The 11,069-nt window shown below is 60.8% G+C and overlaps 1 protein-coding gene across 1 annotated transcript in view; it reads right to left on the reverse strand.

Moving 5' to 3' along the window:
* The window catches only part of LOC117643954 (mucin-5AC), a 72,835-nt gene extending 62,355 nt beyond the window's left edge, over nucleotides 1-10,480 (reverse strand). Inside the window, exon 1 of the mRNA XM_034383140.1 lies at nucleotides 10,268-10,480. The gene's annotated coding sequence lies outside the window, so the exon portion shown is untranslated. The remainder of the gene's footprint in view (nucleotides 1-10,267) is intronic.
* Between the last annotated feature and the right edge of the window lie 589 nt (nucleotides 10,481-11,069).

Genomic DNA, 11,069 nt, shown 5'->3' on the forward strand with positions numbered 1-11,069 from the left:
CTCGGCGACCGCAGCCAAGGTTGAAGGTCCCCGCTCCAGCGCGGTGGCAAACGCAGCGGCGGCGCCGTGCCTTTCGGCCAGAAGCAGCCGCCGTCGCCGCGAAGCTCCGAGTCACGGCGAACCGCGGCACATCCTGACGGATAGGGGGAAAAAACGGCGAAAAAAGGCGGCCGATGCATCGCATTCATTCAGAGAAATGATGCGTAATGGCTGCACGCTGGCGGCCCGGCGCTTCTTGCAGTCAGGCAGGCCCCTCCCTGTCGCCCCCATCAAGCCCACGTTAACGCAAACATCGCGGCGCAACGGGACGCCGCCTCACGGGACGCGGAAAAAAAGCCAAATTAGAGACCGCCAGACTCATCCCGAAAAGTCTCTCCGTCTCTCTCGCACCCACGGCGCGTCCCGTAAAGGTGCGAGAGAGACGGGGCGACGAAAAGCGCGGTTCGGAATCAGCTTCGCCAGTCGCTTCTTTCTTTTTCGCCCAGCGGCTTCCACAATTTCATTGATTTTCCACGGTCCCAGTCCCGTCTGTGGGCCTCCCGAGTCGGAAACGGTTAAGCTCCGGCCGTCGTGAGCCAGTTTAAGTCGGGCTCCCTGGCAGAGTTAGTTCCGACCCGGACAATTCTTTCACTTGACTAAATCAGGTTACTTAAAGAATAAAGGAGTGGACCATTTCAAGAAGCTGCAAATCGCAATTTGCATAGGACTGCCCCGAAGACGAAAACCAAATTTTTAATTTAATAATTCCACTCGACGATGTTTGCCACGCTGAGCGACAAGACCGCAGTTAGTCCAATCCCGGCGCGCGTCCCCGCGTCCGAACACGGCCCGCCGCTACACTAGACAAAGAAACAATTTGTCGAGGCGTCGGGGCTTGAGGCAATAATGTAATGCCTCGATTTGAGACAATACCACGCGCGTCACGCCACAATGGCTGGTGGGCCGCGAGGGAGTGCACGCGTGCTGCGTGCCGCGAGCGTGCCGCGTGCGTCGTGCACGTGAGAAGGACGAGGATGGCATCCCGGTGACGACCTCTCATCACTCGGCGCTTCAATCAAACAAAAGACATTTTTTCTCCCCTTGATGAAGGTCGCTGCCTCCCACGCGCCTGCCATCATTGGTTTCCAATATAATAATGATAATACTGCAGCGTAATTACGTCCGTATAAATGACCGGTGGGAAAATTTTTAAGGATGAATTCTCGCCCGCGATTCTTACGGTTCCCGGTAAAGAAAATAAAGTGGACGATTTGGGGGGGAAAGTCAGGAAAAGGCGCGGACTTTGCTCGCAAAAAAAATATTGTATCAACCGGGCGGAGCTCTGCTACTACGCTGTAAAGCAAGCGAGCAGCGGCAATAAAAGGAGAAGAAATTGTCAATAACCGGAGAGTGTCGGACTTCACGGAATTGATGCGCGAAGTGCAGAAAGCTTGCAAGCCGTACGTGTCACTATGCGGATCTCTCTCTCTCTCTCTCTCTCTCTCTCTCTCTCTCTCTCTCTCTCTCTCTCTCTCTCTCTAGCCTCGCGGTGGCCGAGATGTGCCCCTCCGAGCCTCCAGCCAGGCGGAGCACTATTTCGATGACGCATCTCGCGCCTCGCCGCGGAAGGAGCATCGCAGAGACGGGCAGGCAAAGCAATAACCGCGAGGACGGGCGGACGGACAGACAGACAGACAGACAGACACACAACACACACACACACACAGACAGAGCGCACGCGACAGATCGTCAACGGTGCAAACAGCGTCGCGGGACGAACACAAACCCCAATATTTGGTCGACACGTCCAACAATACAGCCCAAAATTCACATTTTCAATGACATTTCCACTCATCGGAAAGGTACGGAAAACGCGTGGAAACGCATCGGATTAAAAACGACGAGTCAAGAAGTGATTGGAAGTGGATAAAAACGAACGCCGTTCGGCGGATGCGTGGGCGGGGCCCGCTTTTGGGGCCGCCGTGGCCGCCGTGGCTCGTCGCTGGCGCCGCCTGGCGAGGCGTGCCTTCCTCGAGGCTTTCCTCTCATTAGGGCTCAGCCACACTCTCTCACCGGGTCGCCGATTCGGTCATCCCAGATATCGGGGCGCGCCTGCCCCGGGGCCAGCCAGCCAGCCACGCAGACTCGCGAGGGGCGAATCCAATGCCAGGTCCTGGCTGTGGCGCTGTGGCCCGGGCCGCGCCGTGGCAGTGGCGTGGCCGATCCGCGCACAACGGCATTGCGCAACCTTCGTCGCCTCCTGCAGGACTGCAGCCCCTCGCCTCCACCGACTCATCCCTTCTTCGCTACACTTTCTCCCCGGCGACGTGTGATTTATACGGCACCCCCACTGCAGCGAGCGCTTTTAACGGGCCGCTAAAGCGGGCATTAACCAGGAGGAAGCGGTGCCACACTGGGAGTCCGGCAGTGTGCTAAGGACAAGTGGAGCACGCCGAGTGTGGCTGCTTTCTGGGCGTTCCGAATGATTTAGTGCTGTTACCGAAGGAAATTTATGTTTAAGTTGTTTACGTAAAATTCCTACCATCAATTTTAGAAAAATTAAGAACTTTTTTTAATGAAAAAAAAAGTTGGCGACATAATTTTTAAAAAAAGCGGACGTGAGAATTTTAAAAAGGTATCAAACCCCAGACAAGAGGGGATCTTTAAAAACCCCTAAAAATAATAGCAAAATAATTTCAGAAATGTACAAGGTTTACTGCGAGCGAAATTCACAGCACTTCCCGTCCGGCAGTCCAGAAAGGACCGGGACTCGACCAATCACAGAGTGACAAAAATGACGGCGGTACCACAGTGGCACTGCAGGCCCCGCTCCGTGCTCTCTACTGCCCCGGGGGGCTCGTCGGACGGGGATCCTAATCAACCAGCAGACTGATTCCGAGAGTCGTTTTCGTCGCGCTGTCTCTCTCACGCCTACGAGGGACGCCCCGTGAGTGCGAGAGGGACAGAGCGACCACTCGGGCTACAGTACGGAGCCACACACACAGCACCGCGGCGCCACCAAACGCAACGAGACAGGCCTAATCACACGCACTCGAAAGTTCGACGCGCTAGGCAGTTTCACTCTCAATACGATTGGGCCCGGTCCTCTGCGGGGCGATATCGCGACGCGGCGATAGCGAAGCGTTTTCTCCGCCTCGCCCACGACGCCTCCTTCATGTTTCCGCGAACCGAAAGCGCCAAATTCGGGCGAGCGACGCTAGCTCATTTTTATCCCCGCGAATCTTGGAGAAGACGAGGCTGATTCAGAGAGTCGTTTTCGTCGCTCTATCTCTCTCCCACTCACGGGGGTGCGAGAGAGACAGAGCGACGACTCTGCTGAATCAGTCTGCTGGCGACAAGGCGACGTCCCACACGTCCAGCCAAGCCGACCCGGGGAAAGCAAACCCCAATCAATACCTTCTTTTTTTCTCGCTAAACGGCGGAGATGCCAGAGAGAGAGCGCGCGTGCGTGTGTTATTATTTTCACAATGCATGAGCGCCTTTTTCGAGGTCAGTGCGACACGACGATGCAACGTCATTAGCAGCCTCATTGCTCGTTACATGAGGGCCGTAATGACACTGCACTGTGTGAGTGTGTGTGTGCGTGTGTTCGCTAAGTGTTTGTGACGAGTATCGGTATGTGTGACAGTATGTTTGTGTGTAAACAAAAAAAATAACAATTTCCTACGGTAAAATACGTAAATAGTTTCCAGTTGTTTGTGCTATGAATTTTTTTCCATCAACATTTTTTTAGCAATAAATTTTTTTGCGCAATAAATTTTTTTTTGTGCTATGATTTTGTTAATATTGAGAAGGGTTAGAAAGACTAAATCTCAGCTCCGCGCCAGGCAAATTGCTCACGGTGCGACAGTATTTTCGTCGCCGCAACAACAGGGGCAAGGGTAATCCATTCGGTGAAGAAAGTAGGTGGTGTTGCAGCCGAGCCGCCGCCGTGCCGCCGCCGCCAAGCTCTGCCAAAGGGGCCTCCTATTTAACCAGAAGGGAGAGCAGCCCGGAGCAGTCACTCGCAGTCACCTGCCTGGCAGTCGGCCGGCTGATCCACTGCCGATGCCGACGGCGTGCCAGTGGCGTGCCAGCGCCGTGCCAGCCGCCATGTCGGCCAAGGGTGTGCTGCTACAAGGAGCGAGCGCGTGTACTTTGCGACGCACGGCGAATCAGTTTAGGTAAAAGTCGAGCCCCTATCGGCCTATCGGGGACGGCAGCGCGCGCCATCGGAGAGGACAAATTATGGCGCAGAAAAAAAAGGCCACCGGTCTGGTACTACGCGCCAACCCAGCTGGCTTTCCTCCCCACCCTTGTCGCCTCCGTCTAGTGCACTGTCCCCAGGACGCACTTCAGTGCTCCAATAGCGTGGCACAGAGGACACTTGCACGCCTTCCCTGTTCCTTCACAGTGTGGTTGGCGTTGCCGGGGAGCATTGCCTGCATTTAGAGAACGTTTCAAATGGCGGGCAAAAGCGCGCCGCGTGCGCTTCGCAGTGCTCCGCCGCGCTTCGCCGTTTCGCCACTATGTAATTTATAGGGGGCGCCCGCAGCGTGGCATAAAACAAGGCAGCCAATTGTTTACTTTTGTTGTTGTTGTTGCGTGGGCGGCGGCGGTGGTGGTGGTGGATGACGCACCGTACAGCCCCCAAGAAATAAGAGAGAAAGGCGGCATTTCCGAGTGTGTGTGTTTGTGTGTGTGCGCGTGTGTGTCCAAACCGCCCCCTCGGGGCGACTCTGGCACGCATCACTTGATAGCAGGGCAGCGCGCACACCAACGCCCCCTTCCACGTGCTTCAAAGGTGTGCACTCCGGACACACACACACACACCGCGCGCGTTTGTGGATAGCGGTGTGCGCGCGTCTCGGGACACACACAATGATGCCCTTTCTGACACCAAGTGCCCCAAGGTTCGGCCTGTCGTCACAGTGTGCGTTACTGTTACGAGAAAGCTGGGCCTCCGACACGTCGGGCAGGAAGGAGCAGAGACCGATCCATAGGTCATCCTCCCCGGGGGAAATTTTCGGCATGCCTCGTGTGCGAGCGTGTGTGTGTGATTGTTGCCTCCGTCAAAAGGCACTGTCCGTACCCTTTCCCTTACAGTGCAGGCATCCAGCCTTTTCCTCTTGTTTTCGCAGTGCAGTAATGCATGCAGCGCGTCGCTCATCGGACGACTCTTTCCCTCTTAATTGCCACTTTCATCACGAAAGCCTCGCGTCCGTCGTCGCCGCACCACGTTCCGCGAAAGCCGTCAACGCGAGGTCGGCCTCGGCCACCTCCTCGATGACCACCGCCTCGATGACCACCGCCTCGATGACCACCGCCTCGATGACCACCGCCTCGACGGCCACCTCCCCGACGGCCCACCCTTCCCTCGGCCGCCCCTGCACTGCACAGCAAGGCCCGTCCAAGCCGTAAACAATGCGCGTACACTGCCACGAGGTTCACATAGGTACGCTGTGGGGCACTTATTTTTCATGCCCGCTGCCTTGGCGGACGTCAAAGGCACCACCATGATCGCCGCTCGCCGCGGGCAGCGCACAGAAATAAGCAATGTCGCGCGGCAGCGAGCCTTGCAGCGCGGGGGACACGCCCTCACACACACGCACGCACGCGTATAAGGAAGGCGTACATGTGTGACGAGAGCGCTTCCTATCGTGCGCTCGGTTCAAAGTCCGCGGCGCACCGCGGTGGCATCGTGGACCCGACCTCGCCAAAAGAGGGCCGCTGACCCCCGCAAGCGCGGCCTGCGCGGCCCGTCCGTCACGACCACGGCGACGGCCACGTCATCTTGATCGACATCAAACAACAACAACAGAGCGAATCTCATCAAGCCCTCGCTGACACCAATGCAGCGTAATGAATCCCCACTGCACTTGTTGTTGTTGTTTGCTACTGCCGGTACATGACAACGCGGGGAAGTGGCCCGGACGGTCAACAGCCCGCCACACTGCAGTCAGCGCAGCAGCCAGTCCGACGACCCGCTCCCGAAAAGGGCATTGCTGCACCAACTTGGCCGTGTCGGGCCGAGCGGCGGCGGCACCGCGGCGCCGTCGACAGCCCCGTCAACAACGACAACAAACGTTTCAAACCCGTGACATAAAAGTTGACTGTCAGTGTCCCCCATTGCCGGCGTGGCGTGGTGGTTACCGCACTGGAGAGCCGGACCTAAGGTCGCTGGTTCGACCACCGGTCGATACAGGAACAACCCGGGGACAAGGCTCCTGTTGATTTCAACGACTCCCGGTGCGCCAGTGCCACTAGTGCGACGCAAAGCTAAACGCCGATGGCAGTCCGTGAGGAACGACTCGCAAGCAAAGTGAGAAAAGGCGGAAAGAAAACAGCAAATTCCAAATTTTTTTATGGTGTGTGCACGTGATTGCAAACAGAGCCCTCCAGAATTTGTTTTCCGGACAGTTCCGCTATTTCTGAATTTTTTTTGGCCCGCCGCGATCCGCATCGGACGCAGGCAGGCGTCAAGAAGGCCGTCGAGACCGTCGAGACCACCGCGGCGACGTGAGGCGACGCGGTGCGACCACTCCGCGCAGCGACGCCCCACATCCTGCCGGCCGACCGCGAACAGTATTACCTGTCTCTCTCGCACACCTAAGGGAAGTCCCGTGCGTGCGAGAGAGACAGAGCGACGCGGCTCGGAGTCGGCCTCCTGGAGGACGACGCGTCGCGACGCATGCATCCGTGCGCCGTTGCGCCGCGCGTCCGCCGCGGCCCGGAGCAGTCCGGATCACCGGAGCGGAGCGGGCAAGCGGAGCGCCGGCAGACTCGCTCGCTCTGTCTCTCTCGCACCCGCACGGAGAGGCCCGTGCGCGAGAGAGACAGAGCGACTGCCGCGCGGCCGTGTGGCCCGCAGGACGACGAGTCGCACCAACCTGGACAGGCTGTCGCGCATGACACGCCGAGCGGCATAGCCACGGACAAATGGCGGCACGGCTCGCTGTCTCTCTCGCACTCACGGGGCGTCCCTTCGGGGTGCGACAGAGAGACCGCTCGGAATCAAACTGCAGGCTGGACTATGCGCAACACAGCAGTACAGTACCGTCACGGTCAAAAACATTATCTGCGCTCGTTAGAACCAGAGCTTTTTTCGGCCGAGGCACGTGCTGCCGTTGCAGCAGCACAGGTGCATCCGAAAACCAGAGGGAGATAAGGCTAATCTGGGCGGCGGCATCCTCCAGGTGCACTTCCCGCCACCACACTGTCAATCACGCCCTGCCTGCCTTTCTCCGCCCGGCGCTGCTTTTTCCGTGTTTCCGCCGCCAAACAGCGCTGCCGCTGCGGAATATAGGCCGAGAACACGTCCCGCACACACACGCAGCCCTCCCACACACTGCCGTGGCCGCGGCAGACGGCTCGGCGCCCCGTCGGCCACCATAAAGTGCGCTAATACGCGCAGCTGCCACCGCGCCGTGTCGCCGCTCCGTCTCTGTCGCACTCACGGGGCGCCCCGTCGGCGCGGGAGAGAGACAGACGCTGGCCGAGGGCGCTGGGCCCGGTGAGCCGCGGTGCGAAGGGCGTGGGCGCCCGCCACATAATTTGTCTGGTGCCCCCGCGGACAAGATCGCTACCACGATCGAGCGGCGGACGACCGGGACGGCTTTCCGATTCGGTCCCCGAAAAAGGCGTGGTTAAAAATAAAGACGAGCGTGGCGGCGACGACAACGCGGCGGCGGTGCATGGGAACGAGGAACACACGCCGGATTAGAAGCAGGGCGTGGGAAGCCGGCCTCGACGCGCACGTCATGCGAGCGCCGCCGCCACCGCCGTCGGCGAGGTGCCCGGAGCACGGAGTCCGGCCCGTCCGGCGCGGGGGCGCGCCAAAATGTCCGCGAAGGCAGATTCCAGTCCGCCAATAAACGGCCAGCTTTCCCTTCCCCCACGGCGCCCCGGCCGGCCGTTCGATCGACGGCGTGCTGCGAACGCGCACTCGTTCTGCCGCCAAGGCGGCTAGTTCGGCCGGCTCGTCCGTCCGCCGCCACCCTGCCCCGCTGATTTACGACCGCCGCGACACGCCGCGGAACACAGCCCCGGGGTCGCCGACGACCGCCACCACCCAGATTCCCCTTTTGGAGGGAAATTGCTTTTCCCTCGCCGCCAAAGTGGACCAGCGGCGACATTGCTCCGCGGAAACGCGGCCGGGACCGGGATTCGAACCCGCAGCCCGTCGCGCCACACGCACCGCGGCGCCGCGTTGCGAGACGCCAGTGCGGCAGCACGGCAGGGCGATACGCAGATATCATACGATGCTGCAACGGGGCGCGGGGCGGCGCCGCAGAGGAGCAGCAAAACGGTGGGAAATGATTTACATAATTCTCGCTAAACGGGCCGAGACGGGCGAGGCGGGCCACAACAAGAGTCTTGCGCCTCGCGCGTCTCGCCGCCACACTGTTTCAGGCGGCGGGGCGTTGCACGAGGCCCCCGCCTCCCGAACTCCCCAAGGACCGCGCCGGCGCACAGTGGGCCAGAAGACCGGTGGAGGCGGACAAAACTCTAGACGCGTTTTGAGCTCAAGAGTCGCTAAATGGGACTCGAACCGAACGTGTGATCCCATCAATGGATTCCTCGTTCGGAGCGCAATTCATTGGTGGGGTCACACGTTCGGTTCGAGTCCCATTTAGCGACTTTGGTGCTCAAAACGCGCGTAGAGTTTTGTTCGCCTCCGCCGGTCTTCTGGCCCACTGTGCGCCGGCGCGTTGCGGCAACCCCAAGGGCTCCAAGGCCTGGCGCCGCGGCGGCCGTGGCTAAAGACGGCCTCGATGGCCGCGACCGGCGCGCTGCTGCTGCAGCCCTAATGACGGCGCGGCGGGGATAGGTCAGTGGAGGCGCGAAGAGCCACGCGGACGCACTCGCGGGCCTCGAAACGAAAGTCGCAGATTATGCAAATGAGTGGATTAAGACGTAATGCCGCGGTGCGATGCGCGGCCAGTGTGCGGGGGAGGGCGTGCTGGTGCCGGGGCCGCCGGCCGCGGGGCACGGCGCCACCACCAGGCCAGGCCAGGCCGCACGCAAAGAGCTCGGCGAGTCAGCGCGCCAGTCCGGAACCGAGGAGTGTGTCCAGCTAGCCGCCTTGCCTCCCACACCGCCAACGCCGCGAACGCCGCGAGCCGGAAGGAGATGCGCCGCGTGTTGCGACTGTAGAGCACCGCGCGCTGTCTCTCTCGCACCCCCACGGCACGCCCTAGGAGCCCTACGAGTGCGAGAGAGACAGAGCGCGGCGTCTGGCCGGCCCCACCGCACGCTAGCCTCGTATTAGGCCCTCTCTATGCACCTCGCTCGGCGCGCCGCACCGCACCGCGGCACGCCACGCACTTTCGCACGCGCGCGGACGCAGGAAAGGAACAGTGCAAAGTTTTACTTTCGGCTCGGCGATTGTCTTTCACGCCGCTTTGCCCGGCCCGGCGACGCCCGGCGACGCCCCACGAGTGCGAGAGAGAGGGAGCCACGGCGCCATCCTCAAGGCTTCGGGACACTCTCGCGAGGGCATCAATCTGGTGCGTGGTTTGGCGCGTCCTGAAACCTGACCGCTACCCCTACTCCCCCCTCCGGTTCTTCCTCGTCGCAGACACACCGCCAGCCCCGACCAGCCCTGCGGCAGACCCATTCCGAACATTGCTCTGTCTCTCTCGCACCCCCACGGGCCGCCCCTGCGGTGCGACAGAGACGGAGCGGCGGCGGCACTGTCCGGCACCAGCCGGCGGGCGGGCAGGGCAGTGGAGGCTCGGAGGATGGCGACTCACAAAAAAAGGCGAAAGGGAGGAGCGAGGGGGAGAGGGCAGACCAGCACCAGCAGGACCAGCCCATCGCGGAGGTGGTTGGCACTGGCCGACCCTGCCAGAGCTGCGTTGTGTGCTGGCCGAGCTGGCGGCAGAATTCCAACAAGACCAAACCCAGCGGCGGCAGGGCCGGCAGGGCAACTGGTTCGGGAGCGCAAAAGATGCGAAGCACTGCGAAGCTCCGAGGGCGGGGGGCGGCAGGCAGCCGGCCGGCCGAGACGTTGGGAACGCTCGGCAAAATATTCTGCCGAGGCGGCGCTCTAGACAACGGCTGCCATGGGAGATAGAGCCGTAACCCGTGCCGAAAACGACCATCCCGCTTCACAGGCGCGTCAGTTTCGAGGATATACACTGGTCGTCTACAAAGCTTGTTGAAATTAATAGACTGGAAGTTGGACGTCGGCGCCGTGGGCCTTCCTGAAGTTCATCCGTCCGTCCATCGAGAGTAAACAACGCACTCAATGGTCGGGCCCACAAAGATCGGCGGATCCACTCACCTGGTTAGAGTCAGAAATCCTCAGTCGTTTATCCGTAAAGTGTTTTCTTTCTTGCAGGCCGGTGGGGCCGGCACCATGCCACAACACAAACCACAGTCACTGACGAGACCGGCGCGGTGCCGACGACACGACTCGACGCGAAGCGCGACGGAGGCTGAGGCTGCCACGGCGGGCAGCGTGCGTCCGGACGGCTCGGGTGCCCGCGCGAGACTGGCTGTGTGTGTGAGTGAGAGAGACTGCGCCGCACTGCCGCGCCGCGCGCCTCGCTGCTGGCCGGGCTTGGCCGGGCTTGGCCGCGCCGGGCGAGGGGGGCGGTGTAGGGGGCGGAGAAGGGGGCGTAGGGGGCGCTGGCTGGCGGGCTGCGGCCGGGAGCCCGAGGAGGCGCCGCTGCCGCTGCGTTCCTCGAACAAGGGTGGCTGCTTGCTCACCTCCACCTCACCGCCGATCTGTTTGAATCTTCCTGGTATTATGCCGCTGCGGCCATCGCTCGGATTGGTTTGTCACGAGTCCGCCACCTCCGCCACGGTCCGCCGATTTGTTGTTGTCTGAGGACCGCGGGAGGCGAGAACGGCGCCACTGTTGGAGCGAGATAATCGCCCGGATCGCAATCGCAATCGCAGGGCCAAAGCAATCGGCCGGGCAATCGCAATCGCGAAAAGGGCTATCGGCGCGCGGCATCGCCGGCAACAATTAGCAGGCGGTGGGCTGCTCACATCAGCCGCGTTGGCCGAGAGCTTTGGGCGTCGTGTAAGTACATACAGACGACTTGAGCTAGCCGAAATAAGAAGAGAGGAAGAAGAAG

The sequence above is a fragment of the Thrips palmi genome, unplaced genomic scaffold (assembly GCF_012932325.1).
Source record: "Thrips palmi isolate BJ-2018 unplaced genomic scaffold, TpBJ-2018v1 HiC_scaffold_17, whole genome shotgun sequence".
In the NCBI taxonomy this organism is placed as follows: domain Eukaryota; kingdom Metazoa; phylum Arthropoda; class Insecta; order Thysanoptera; family Thripidae; genus Thrips; species Thrips palmi.